This window comes from Salvia miltiorrhiza, chromosome 1, assembly GCF_028751815.1.
Source record: "Salvia miltiorrhiza cultivar Shanhuang (shh) chromosome 1, IMPLAD_Smil_shh, whole genome shotgun sequence".
NCBI lineage: Eukaryota > Viridiplantae > Streptophyta > Magnoliopsida > Lamiales > Lamiaceae > Salvia > Salvia miltiorrhiza.
This window is the reverse complement of record NC_080387.1, coordinates 14,470,698-14,484,117: the sequence shown is the minus strand read 5'-3', so window position 1 is coordinate 14,484,117 and position 13,420 is coordinate 14,470,698. Positions and strand designations below refer to the sequence as shown.

Below are 13,420 nucleotides of genomic sequence, written 5' to 3'. Positions count from 1 at the left end.
ATATACTCACCTACTCCCTTCCACTACACCCACCTACTCCCTCCTTTTTAAAAAGTTAACATCACTACCCACTACCACCACCAACTCCCAGCCAAACCCACTGATATACTTCACCCATCCCCTTCCACTTTTACTCAATCTCCCACACAATTTGCCATATTTCACTTTCAAAAGAAAACCCAACGAACAAGTGCAGAGGTAAGAACTGCAATCATAATTTCATAATTTATTTCTTACAACACAAACTCTCCACCTCAATGAATATACGATATGTGAATCAATTTCAGCTGCCACACAAATTCAAACAAACCCATTCTTGAGTATCACATTCTAAAAATTTCAAACTTCACAAAACAAAGAATCATATGCATATATATGTTCACTGATCTTTATTATAACAAGCATTTATATGAATATACATATGTATACTAAGAGTTTATTTATTTTTTTTTTTAAAATGAATGAACTTTGGGGTCTTGTTGTCGTCTGTTGTATGAGTGTCTAGCGGCGTCGGGACGGCAACGAGTTTTCTGCCGGTTGTCCGGCCGGATGTGTGCGAGGGTGATGGGCGAGCAGCTACTGCTGTTGGTGAGGCAAGAGAAAAATGGGAGGAACTTGAGGGCTGGAATCGGCGATGGTGGCAGCGTATGGCTGCTGCTATCGGCCGGAGTTGGGAGAGGGCTCGACGGCTCTGCTGTCATTCCGAGCGGGCTGGGGTCGAGAGATCGGCGAGAGTGGAAGAGGGAGGCACGGCACGGCAGCGGCGCTGCTGTCGCCCGGCCACGGTGAGAGAGAGGGAGCTAGGGCTCGGGCGCCGCTCTTCGCGGTGGGATGTCGGGCCTGTTTCAGCCGAGAGAAGAGTGAAGCCGAGCGTAGTCAGCAGCTGTCGCTGTTGCTCTGGCAAGCTTCGGCGGCGACGGCAGCGGAATTCCGAGGGAGAGGGAGGAACGGGCAATTGAGAGAGAGCCGAGGATGGCGCGGCTCGTCGCCGCTGCTCCTCCGGCGAGCTTACTTCTGGAAGAGTGAGAGGGAGACTTGAGGTGAGGAAAGGAGAGAGATCGAAGGGAAGGAGAGAGGAGGCGGAGCCGCCGGCCTCCGGGGACGGCGCTGCCGTCCGGTAGCGGCGGCAGGAGAGCGCAGAGGGCGAGAGAGAGTGAGCGGCTGAAAGGGAGAGAGAGATATGTTGTGTGCGTGTGCGTGTGTTAGGTGGAGAAGAAGGGAGGGAGTTTTGGGCTAGGGCTTGAGGTTGGGCCTGATGGGCCGATTTTTAATTAAATTGACTTGGGCCGATTTTAATGGAGTGTTGGGCTTAGAATTGGGTTGAATCAGTTGGGCTTTTGTTTTAATCTCTTTGGGCCGATTTTTATGAGTGATGGGCTTCGATTTTTTAAATAGATTTGGGCTGCGATTTTTAAAAAGCTTGGGCCGATTTTTAATTTTATTTAGCTGGGCCCGATTTATTTTATTCAGTCTGGGCCATTCATATTTTATTGAGTTGGGCCTCATCTTTTAAATTTATATGGGCTATTATTTATTTAAGCATGAGCTCTATTTCATCTATTTAAATGGCTTCCCTATTTTATTTAATTAGACTATTAATTAGTTTGATTAATTATTTTTAAAGACTTTGGATTGCCTTCAATTAATTAAATTGGGCTTTCTTATTTTTAATTAATTGAACTATTATTAGTTTGATTAATTTATTTAAAGGATAATTTTTATAATAATATTAAATTATTATTAAGTGCATATTTTAAGTAATTACTTATCATATGCTAAGCATGACATGACATTTCATTTGCATCATGAAATAAAAAGTATTTATGATTTAATTGGTTTTATTTATAATTCCAATTATTAAAGAAAGATGAGTAAGAATATTGTTGGTGTTCTTAACTCAAGAGAAATGTTTTTAATTATTTATTCATTAAATTTTGAAAACCCGGCTAAGTGAATCATAGAATATTAAGCACTACACCATGACTTAAGATTAGAATTTAAGGAGACCTATTGAGAATAGATTTCTTGTAGGCTTTGAGCATCATGAGGATTAGCACTGCTATTCCGATTCAGAGATAACGTTAAACGACAGGCATTGCCTATACAGGTGGGCATTACTTTTACTATACGTATATAGAGATCCCCTGCGTGTCGTAGGCCTCTTATACGAATATATGCATGAGATGATTTTAACTGTTAATTTCAGTTTATTATTATGCCCAAATGATAAATGACTCTTATGAAATAAAAATGAAATGTTTATGAAATGAAATGAAATGTTTATGAAATGATTGACTGCCAAAAATGTTTATGTTTTTATATGTATCCTATCTGTGTTGGTTCGCCAACTTTAAAGGAAATCCAATTGGGATCCTATGCTAGACAAAGGTCGCTAGCTAGGGTTAACGTGTACACTTATGGAGACCGCGAGTCGCTTGCGACCGGTCTTGGCGTCCGTGGTAAGGAGGCCTCCTTCCCGGCGCGTGACAGAAAGGAACAGATATGGATCATATGAAGGAAAATGATCGGCCGATCGACTTTATGAAAATGAAAGAAATATTTTAGTAAGCGCAGGTCATTTAAGAAAACCCCTGTGTGTTACTGTTATGGCAGTTCAATTTATATATGTATGCATGTTGTATTTTCGGCTATGCCCACTGAGTATTTTTATACTCAGCCCTGCATGTATTTCTAAATGTGCAGGTTGAGCAGTTGATGGAATGGAATGATGTTGAGCGGGTGTTCCTTTGACATTTCAAGAAATGTAACCTTGAGTATACATCTTCATATGTATATCTCACACGTTTTCCGCTGCAAAACACTTTGATTAGGATAACTCTATATTATGAAGTTGTTACACGTGTTATTGGGTAAACCACCTTAATCAGTTCTCTTTTATGTGTATGTTTTATAAGTATCCAAATGATCATATATGATCCTAGCTTTTTATCTATAAGTGATATTTTCATATACTTTAATGTTAAGTAATTGTCCATTTCCATTTCTTATTGTTCACCCCAAGTCATAACCCTGTTAACCCGTCATTGGGATAGTGGGCTGTGACAGAGTGGTATCAGAGCGGTTCGTTCGCTCTGGCCCTAGAAACCTTATTCTAAAGAGTCGAGTTTAGTTTGATTCTTTATACTTACATGGGTTCATATGGCACCGCTCAACACTCCATTGCATCGTGCTCAATCAAGGAAAGAAGGTAACTGCAGTTTCAACGTTTTAAAGATGTTAATGTTCTAAAATGCTTCATGAATATGTTTATGTGAAGAGCATGTTATGATGGAATGTTGGATGTTTTGCCTTTCATGGCATATTTTCGCAATCTATGATGTTATGATCAGACGAATGATAGAAAAATTGACATATGTTTTCCCGGAGAACATAGATTGCTATAAGTTGCATGATCACAATTTTAAAAGAACATAGACTACTAGATTAGTAGGATATCTCTACAATCTAGATTCTTAAGGTGATGATGTAGAAGAATGAAAGAGAACTTAGAGCATTTCTGCTCCCTCAAGAAAACAATGATTCTTTTGAACTACAAAGAGGAATGAAAAGATATGTACGAGGTAAAGGAAAAACACAGAATGACGATACGCGACGAATTCAAGGTAAACGTTGCATCAAAGGTTGAACCATAGTCTCTACGTTCAAATGTTCAAGTACGACGGAATATCAAATCGACTTTTGCTACAGGATAGATTTTATGAATAGAGTGTTTTGCCTGTGTACGTATGTCTGTGTGTATATGTCTTAAGAGAGGTTTGGGGTTTGAGATCAATAGGATGAGGAACCTTAAGATAAGTTTAATTGTCATAATGAACTTATGTTTTGTTATGTATAGTATGTTCATGGCCCTTCAAGTTCGGGACGATGTTTCTCGGGTGACTGGGAGGTGATGATGTTGGACCTGGCCAGTCCACATGATCCAAATCTCAGTAGACGTCTTGTGGGTTGAAAACCCATGTGTTTCAACTTTCGGTTGAAAAGCCAGATGGGTTCATACTCGAGGTCATTTTGTTCGACCTAGTAGTTAATCATTTCATACCCTCTGGTCATTCTTTTGATTCTCTTGAACAATTTCTACAACACCTTGTTTTGATGTTGTGTTGAGTTTGAGCCTTGCAACTCGTGAGTTGTCATAATAGATCCCCTTGTTTGATAAGACCAAGAAATGTTAGTCTATCGATGTAGTATACTACCCAAACTATGACTTCATATAATTGTGTCTCATTGTGATTGGTTGAGATTAGTTTTTGTCCTATAAATGATATCGACCACTCATTATGATAGAAATTCAGAGTCCAAGCTAAGACCGTAATATAGTGTTCGAGTACGAGGACTTAAGTTAATTGGTCTATGATAGTTTTAAGATAGATTCATAAGAAAGTATTATGCATGTGATAGGTAACAAGAAATGGGTTGATGACCATTTTGGTCTTTGGAAAATAGGATACTCCGTAGATGAGCCCTAGGAATGAGGTAGGAGTAATGAACCGCCGCAAAAGGACGAGGGAACTTATTCTCAAGTAAATCTCATGTATATAAATTGGAATTAGGAATCCAATTGATATGAGGAGAGACCCGAATCTATTCTAGATCGGAAAGTTAAAGTACTAAGGAATAAGTCGATACCTTTAGTAATAGTTTTTTTGAAACACTATGATCAAGAAAAGGCGATGTGGGAACTCGATTCTAGCATGAATGAGAAGTACCCAGAATTATTTTCTGTGGTACAAATTTCGTGACGAAATTTCTTTTAAAGTGGATAGTATGTCATACCCCGACTTTTAATCCCTGATTAAGGGCTTAATTATTAATAATTAGGATTCGGCATCCATTTATAATAAAAACTGGTTTGATTTATCTGATGTGATTTAATCATTATATATGTGTTTTAATGTGCTTAGTTAAAGGAAAATTTTTATAAATGTGGTGCATAAGTTTTAATTGGTGAGTTAAGTGTATGAGCCACATGAATTTTAAATTATGCATGAAGTCATGAATTTTATCTAAATTTGATAGTACATGTAACACCCCGTACTTTTCCCTATGTTGTGAGATAGTGTCTTAACACTATTGAGAATACTGAGATGAGATTGACTGTCCTATTAAGAAAATAGGAATAATGAGTTGGAAATAGAGTCGAGAAAGAAAGAGTGAAAAACCTTGATAAAAAAAAAAAAAAAAAAACGGTCGGAGAGACGTCTAGTTTGTCTGTGTTTGCCGGCTGCTTTGACGTGATATTATGTGAAATTACGTGACTGATTGATTATGTGAGTTTTGTTACGTATGTCATTGTGAGCAAGTTATTATGATTTTTATTTGAGGATATTAGCACTTGGAATTTTAATTAAGTTTCTAAAGCAAGTGCAGTTTATTTTTACCGAGAAATCAAAGAATGCCGGTTAATGAAAATATTTCCAAGCATATATTTTGTTTTAAAATTATTTTTTCTATGAGAGGAATATTATAATTGAGTGAGTGCACTAATATTAGTGCTATAATTATTTTATGTGGTCACATGAATAATTATGTATTGGTATTTTATTAATTAGTACATTTCCATAGTTTTTGTGATTTATTTTTGATCACCCTTCTCACACTATTACTTTAATTTCCCTACCATGTGACTAAATACCACAATTTGCTAAGTGTAGAGATTATTGAAGAGAGTGTAGAGATTAGAGAGATAGTGTAGAGATTAGAGAGAGAGAGAGATCAAGGCATTAATTGCCAATATTTCCTTAAGATTACAAAATCCTCTTTAAAGATCACAAGATCATTTACAATCTTGCAAAATCCTCTCTCACTACTCACTCATCATTTTCGACCAACACCTCTCTCCCTCTTTCTCTCACTTTCCTCCATTTTCCTCCATTGAAGAGACCTTCGAAGCTTCCAAAAATTTTACAAAACACCTCAACCCACTCTAAAATCTTCCATAAACACATCCTAGCTACTTATATTCAAGAGAATCATTGAAGAAAGGCTTCCAAGCTAGAGTGAGAAAATGTGAGTTTTGGTGAGAAATTTGGGTAAGTGGTCATGTATTCCATAAATCTTGCTTGAATGATGTTGTATGAAGAAAGAAAATCACATCTCCCTTGTTCTTAAAATTTTCAAAAAAAATGGGTCTTTACCCTTCAAAAATTTTCTTTTTCTTTCCTTGATTTGGGGAAAAAAAAAAAGAGATCTATGTGGTGTTTGTTGATGATTGATGTGTGTTGTGAAAGTATATGCTTTGAGATGTGAAAGTCGATTGAGTTTAGTTTACAAAAAAAAAAAAAAAAAAAAATTGGGAAATTGTGAGTCGATGATTTATATGATGATTGATGATTATTGAGTTAATATATATGAATATCTTGATGATTAGCCATGAGATATAGATTTTTCTATTAGGTTAGTTTACCTAAAATTAGGATGTTGAGATCCTATGAATCAATTGATGTATTGATGATGGATTTGAGTTTATGAGATGATCTAGATGATTAATGATGGATGAGATTGAAGCTTGAGGTTGAGAAATGAAAAATGAAAAGTGTTAGTTTGAGGAAGAAGATGACATACATATGTATCTATATGTGATCTTGTTTTATGATGTTGATTTGTGCTAATTGGTAATCTAGGATGTTAGATCTATGATTTGATCAATAGGTTATACATGATTAGTGATATTTTCAAAAGAGTTTAGTTTAATAAAAATTAGGACTTTTTGCCTATGTGTTATTAAAGTGATTTTGGCTTAAGATATATGTATTTGAGCATGATATTAGTGTATAATTATATTTGAGTAAGTCTTTTGTTGGCTAAGAAAATTTTTGACTTAGTTTAGTTTGTATGAGTTTTTGAGTTTTCATATTTTGAGAAGTCGATGATTGATGAAATGAGGTCTAGTTGCTTTATGACCATTATGTGAAAGTTTGTCATGTTTTATTAAGAGTTTTATGATGATACATGAAGTTTCATTAGAGTTTAGTACATGATAAAAGGGAATCAATATGTGTATAATGATTTATATGATGAATGAGATCATGTTTGAATAATTGAGTAATTTTGTGCATGAAAATGAAAAGAGAATTTTAATGATGCGTTCATTGAAACGTTTTACTAGAGATTTGAGGTTATGATGTAAGAAGAGAGTCAAGATTTGAGTATGATGAGCATTATAATGTGCTTGAATGTTTGTGAGTGTTATATGTGTTTAAAATGAGCTTTGATGAGTTTCCTTGAAGGAATGTTGAGTTGAGTATTTTAAGAGTTTGAGATGAGATTGTGGTAAATTTCGTAGGCCTACTGACCTACTGTGATCGACGGTTTTTCAATGTTAAAAAGCTTTGAAAATTTTATACCAAGTCTCTGCATGAGTATTGAGAACATCGGTAAAATTTCAAATGATTTGGACTTCGTTTACTATTTTTATAAAATACAAAACCAAAACTGCACATTACTACCGAGAGTTTCAGAGAGCAGGGGAAAGAGTCATTCATTTCAGTAGCTTCCTGTGTGATCTAGCTTTCCAACATTTTATGGTATTAACCTTATTGTGTTAGCTAGATATCCACAAAATTTGAGCTCAGTTTGACAACATTTACTATTTTTCAAAAATCCAAGTTTTCGATTGCTCAAAACTGCCGAATATGGTAGACTGTAGTAAAACAGTCATATCTCCTACAATACTTCGAGTTTTTGACTCTACTTTTTTTTTTATGAAAATAGACTCGAAGACCTTTCTTTTGATATGAGTCTCGAGTCCAAGAGGTGTCGGAGTAAGAACAGGTTGGATTTTGAAGTTGAGTCAGTATAAAAACAGAGCATGTTTTGATAATGTTTGATTGTGTTTTCTTATGTGCCTTATGTGATTGTGTTGTCTATGTGTTGAATGAGATTAGACGAGTCTTATATGAGAGATAAATCGAGACTTAGTACCATGATTTTCTTGAAACTTATCCTTGAACTTAAGGATTTGAGATGAGTGGAGAGTTTATATAGAGATGAGTAAAGAGATAGAATATGAGATAGAGCATGAGTTAAGGCTTTATAAGTATGGATTTTTAAAATGATTAAAATGTTTTAAATCAATTCCTTTTTAATGGAGTTTAAAATGCTTATTTAAGTCATTTATAAATGAATAATGAGAAATGCGTAAAGAAGTTCGTAAATGAATCGCGGCATGAGATTTTCAATTTCCCTAGTAAACTAAGGAGATATTATGAAGGAACAAGCAATGAACGAGACTCTCACCACCGAGTCACTACAACAATTGGAAAAGGAAAAAAGTTTACGCACAAACAAGATATGTACACCACCTCAAGATGGAGGTAAAGAAAAAGGAAATGGAAGGAAAGCACTAGAACTAAACTTAAGGTATTGACTCATCCTAAAACACCTAACGGATGGACTCGAATTTATACGAGGTCGTCCTAGGGTGGTAAGGTGACTCAAGTCGTCTCACAAGGAAGACTTAGCAGGGCTCTAATCGTATTGCTCACAAGAAACTTAAAAGAAATCTAAACACTCTAATCGAGTAATTGGGTCTGTCACTAACTCGCTCTCTAATCACCAAGGCATAAACAGAAAGAAACAATAAACATTAACTAATGTAGAAAACATATAAGAACTAAGGACATGCGATTGAACATTAAACCGATTACTAAGGTTTAACCTAGAGCTTTAAACAAACGATCATATTAATAACCTTCAATCAATTTAAACCAAAAGCATGAAAACTAAATCAATCATCCGATTCAAGTACAATGAAACCTAAATCACCATAAAAGAAATCTCTAAACATTCACCAACAAGAAGGGAAAAACGTAAGCAATAGCAACGAACTACGAATCACGTAGATTATCTAAACTCAACAACAATGATCTCCAATCATGACATTCATCAAAACACAAACAAAGATTCAAATATACCAAGGATTCATAAAACCAAGAGAATCTAGAATCAACAACAATAATCTTCAATCATCACATTAATCAAAAGCATAAAACACAAAACTCAATTAATCAAAGGATTCATATAACCAAGAGAATATAGAATCAACAACAATGATCTTCAATCATCATATTCATCAAAGACAAGAAACAAAAACTCAAATAACCAAAGGATTCATAAAACAAAGAGAATCAAAGGAGTTCTTACAAAACGTAGCAATCCAAGGAAATCCAATCCGATGAAATGTTAATTGACATCCAAAGCAATCCAATGAATCCACAATCGAAAGTGATTGTTTTGAAACTCAAAAGACCCAAAGAAAATGGTGGAAATCGCCCCTAGAGGCTGCTGGGTTCGAATATATTAAAGTAAAACCCTAGAAAGGGGTTTTTAATCGAAAAATCATACTTTCGGATCTGAACAGAGGCGGCCGCCGCCGTGGGACGGCGGCCGCCGTGGACGGCGCCCGCCGTGCCACGGCGCCGCCGTGTATGCCTTTCGCAGACTGCAATGCGCAGCGTTTTTGTTTTGGTCCGTTCTCCCTCGTTTCAAGTCGGATTTTAGATCCGTTTTCGCCTACGAACTCGTATCGAGACGAACTTTGATTCTTCTTCAGACCATTCAACTAAATTCTGACTTTACTTTTGTTCACATATCAATCAATGTGAGCACAAAATCCTGAGACAACAAAATTAGCACAAAAGCTCAAATCATTCAACTCTTAAGTGAAAGAGACCAAAATAAAAGTCAATATAACACGTAAACACCCAGAGATTCATCACAAAATAGGGCTAAACAACCCCCCCACACTTGATCCTTTGCTTGTCCTCAAGCAAAGTCACGACACCAAAAGATAGTTCACAAGAAAACTTCCTCACCATTCACATCTCCAACCAATCTAAGTCTCTTGGCCATTCACATTCCTCACGAGATGTTCATTGTTAAGATTTTAAGAAGCAACAACCACATGATACAATTCAATCCGATCAGACCCAATTCTCCGCTAGAGGTGAATTCCCTAATGTGATTGCCTTTATAATCAAATCCCATTTTCCTTGAAGATGATAAACAATCAAACCAAAAATAATTTTATACATCTTTCTTTTAAAGGTGATGTTATTCCATTCTCAATAGATGGGCCAACTTTCGTGAGATCAACACTTTTGGAGGAAATCCAAAATGTTCTCACGTGATTTTCCATGCTCATAACACTACCGTCAGAGGAGCAGAGACCCAGAGCTATAGAAAACTTCACAACAAACCAACATTCAAACTCAAGGGATAAGATCGTAGGCTATCACAATGAAAACACTCCCTCTAGCATCTACCAGACAAATCACGTCAAGAATAGCTCATAAGGGTGTTGCATCCAAAACATTAAACAACTTACATTAAGAGAGGAATATGCATAGCCTGAGAGACAAAGATAGCAACCAAGCCAACACAAAGCATGAAATTTACTTGTGAACAAATCATCAAAGTGTGCATTATTACTTGAAGCCAAACAACAATCAAGATAAAGGAGACCATTTGCCCCACACAAGAAAGCCCAAAAACACAACAAAAAGGCACCCATAGGATCAACAAACACCCCCCCCCACACTTAAAATCTAGCACTGTCCTCAGTGCAAACAAAAAGAGAGGTGAAAGAGGAAACTTCCCCTAAATACCGATCCAGTGGTGAGTCTGTAGTGTCCCACGATGTCTGCCTCTCTCTCATCCATAGAACAAGCAGTCTCCAACGCAACAACCTGCACCAAACAACAGAAGCAACAAAACACAACACAAACAAAACGAAAGAAAAACGAAACAAGAAAAAGCAAGAAAACATGGGTTGCCTCCCATGCAGCGCTAGTTTTTAAGTCGCCAGCCCGACTAAGAGAACCCCTTAACCAAAATCCGATTGAAGCTCCAGCTGCCTTAGCGCCCTTGTAAACACATCCTCTTGAATTGCAGCTGCGGGTCCTCCAAATGAGTGCTCCATGCTCATATCCTGGGATGGCCCTCTATCCACACATCCAACGATATTGAGTGACCAAACCTCATCAAGCTTCTCTTCCAGTAGCAAGGCACACAGAAGGCCTTGCTCTTTATCGTCTTTCTCTTGCAGCTTATCTAGGAATTCCTGCTCAATCTCACTTTCATCTTGCAAGTTAGCAAGAAATTCTTCCACTGTTTCGTCCTCCTCCTGCAGCTTATTTAAGAATTCCTGCACAATACAATCCTCATCCAAAGCATCAAATGTTTCAACATAAGAGCAGATTTGAATTAAGGGAGTGGGGGTAGTAGGTTTTTGATCAAAAACAGAGAATGTTACCGCTCTACCTGCCCCTACCATACTTACAGTTCCCGTACCCACATCAATGCGAGTATGGGTGGTAGCCATAAAGGGTCGGCCAAGTAGCACGAGATGCCCATTCTCGCCTCTAATCCCTTTTCCCTCATCAAGGACAACAAAATCAACCAAGACACTAATCCCCCTAACAACCACCTCAACATCCTCAACAAGGCCCCGTGGGCTACTAATAGAGCCGTCAGCTAGCTCTATCTTCATATTCGTGCATTTCAGCCTTTTATTACCCAATTTCTCAAAAATATCAAACGGCATCAAATTGACTGCCGCGCCCAAATCAAGCATTCCAAACACCTTTTCAACCCCACCTAAGCTAATATCAAAAATAAAGCTACCTGGATCTCCTCGCTTGGGTGGTGGTTGGTCTAGTGCAACAGTGACGGGTGGCAGTGGCTCATTGGGGCATTGGGTAGCCTTGATTGCCTGCACAGTTTTGCTTCTCCATCTCCCCATGGTTATTGGGGCCTTGTCCTTGACTACCTCAACGGCATGAGCTTGATGCGGCTGTTTGTCCTGTTTCGGGAACTTTCCGGTCGGCTGTTCTTGCTGCAGCTGATTTAGGGCTCCTGTTAGTTGCCCAACTGTAGTCTCGAGGCGCTTGATGGTAGCACTCTGAGACTCCATGTTCTGTTTGGTCATCTCCATGAAGGACTGCATGGTGTCCTCGAGAGACGGCTTCTGCGATTGAGCTTGCTTCTGAAACTGTTGGGGGGCATTCTGGTATTGCTGCTGCTGCTGCTGAAAATTCCCTTGTTGCATAGGGAACTGTTGATACTGCTGATACTGCGGGGGCTGCTGCTGCTGATAAGCTTGAGTGTAGTTCTGCTGCTGAGCTCTCCAACCCGAATTGGAGCTTTGTTGCCCTTGATTAAAGATAGGCCTCTGTTCAAACTGAGGCCTCCCCGGATAGCTCTGAGCAGCATAGACCTCTGTTTCTCCTTCAGGTGTGAATCCCCCCATGCGATGGCACGCGTTGGTTCCATGACCAAAATCGCCACATATTCCACATCCTTCTGCTGGTGGCGCGTGAACTGGTGGGGCTTCTGCCTGGCTCATCTTGAGGTGCTGAACTTGCCTCATCAATTCTGCTACTTGCTTCTGCAGCTCATTATTTGGGGCTACGGCATTGGCTTCGACCCTCCTTCCTCTAACTGATTTCTGTTGAGAACTCGCTGCAAGTGTGTTGAAAATCTCCTTGAGCTCATCAGGTGTCTTCCGGGCAATGTTGCCCCCTGCTGTACTGTCCACCATAAATTGTGCCGTCTGAATCAATCCGTCATAGAAAAACTGCATCAACATGACGGATGCTAACTGGTGCTGTGGGCACTGGCGGAGGAGCTCTTGGAATCTCTCCCAAGCCTCGTGGAAAGGCTCGTCAGCTCCTTGCATGAAGTTCATTATTTGGCTCCTAATCTCCTGTGTCTTGTGGCTAGGATAGTACTTGAGCATGAACTTCTCACATGCCTCTCCCCATGTGGTGATGGAGTTCGGCGGCAGGGACAGTAACCACGTCCTAGCTCGGTCCTTGAGTGCATAAGGTAAGCACTTGAGTCTCAACTGATCCTCGGTGAGTCCCGACAGTGGGAAGGTTTGCACTTGAGAGCAGAAGTCACGGATGAACTGCAAGGCGTCCTCACTGGGCATCCCATGAAAGAGCGGCAGCAAGTTTGAGTCGTTGGGCTTCAGATTATAATTCCGGACCGCCGTGGGAAACACTATTGCAGACGTGCTAGTGTTCCCGATAACAGGCCTGGAAAAATCCCCCATATACTGTACGTTCTGCTCTGCCATGTTTTCTTGGTCAGGATTAGGCCGAACTTCTTCTTCTCCTTCCGAGTGCAAAGGAGGTGTATCCTTGATGGCTTCCAGAATGGGATTGGAAGCGATTCTCTCGTCACGTTCTCCCTCTTGAGACTGTGATTCCACAAAGTTCCTCGAACTGGACTCGAATTCCTCCTCCAGGTTTAAAAGGACCTCACGAGGTCGGTGAATGTTGTCAAAGTAAGGCACTAGCTTTCTCTTCAAGCTACGGCGACCTTGCATACACAACACTAGCAAACCAAATCAAACGCACCGGAGGGAGAAAATAACCAAGTCAAAAGAAAGAAACAA

General features: G+C 38.8%; 1 long non-coding RNA gene across 1 annotated transcript; it reads left to right on the top strand.

Moving 5' to 3' along the window:
• On the top strand, window positions 1–2,995 carry LOC131006687 (uncharacterized). The gene is made up of 3 exons (XR_009095702.1): window positions 1–198; window positions 2,032–2,107; window positions 2,704–2,995. It is a non-coding gene; the product is annotated as an uncharacterized LOC131006687 (long non-coding RNA).
• The last annotated feature ends 10,425 nt before the right edge of the window (window positions 2,996–13,420 follow it).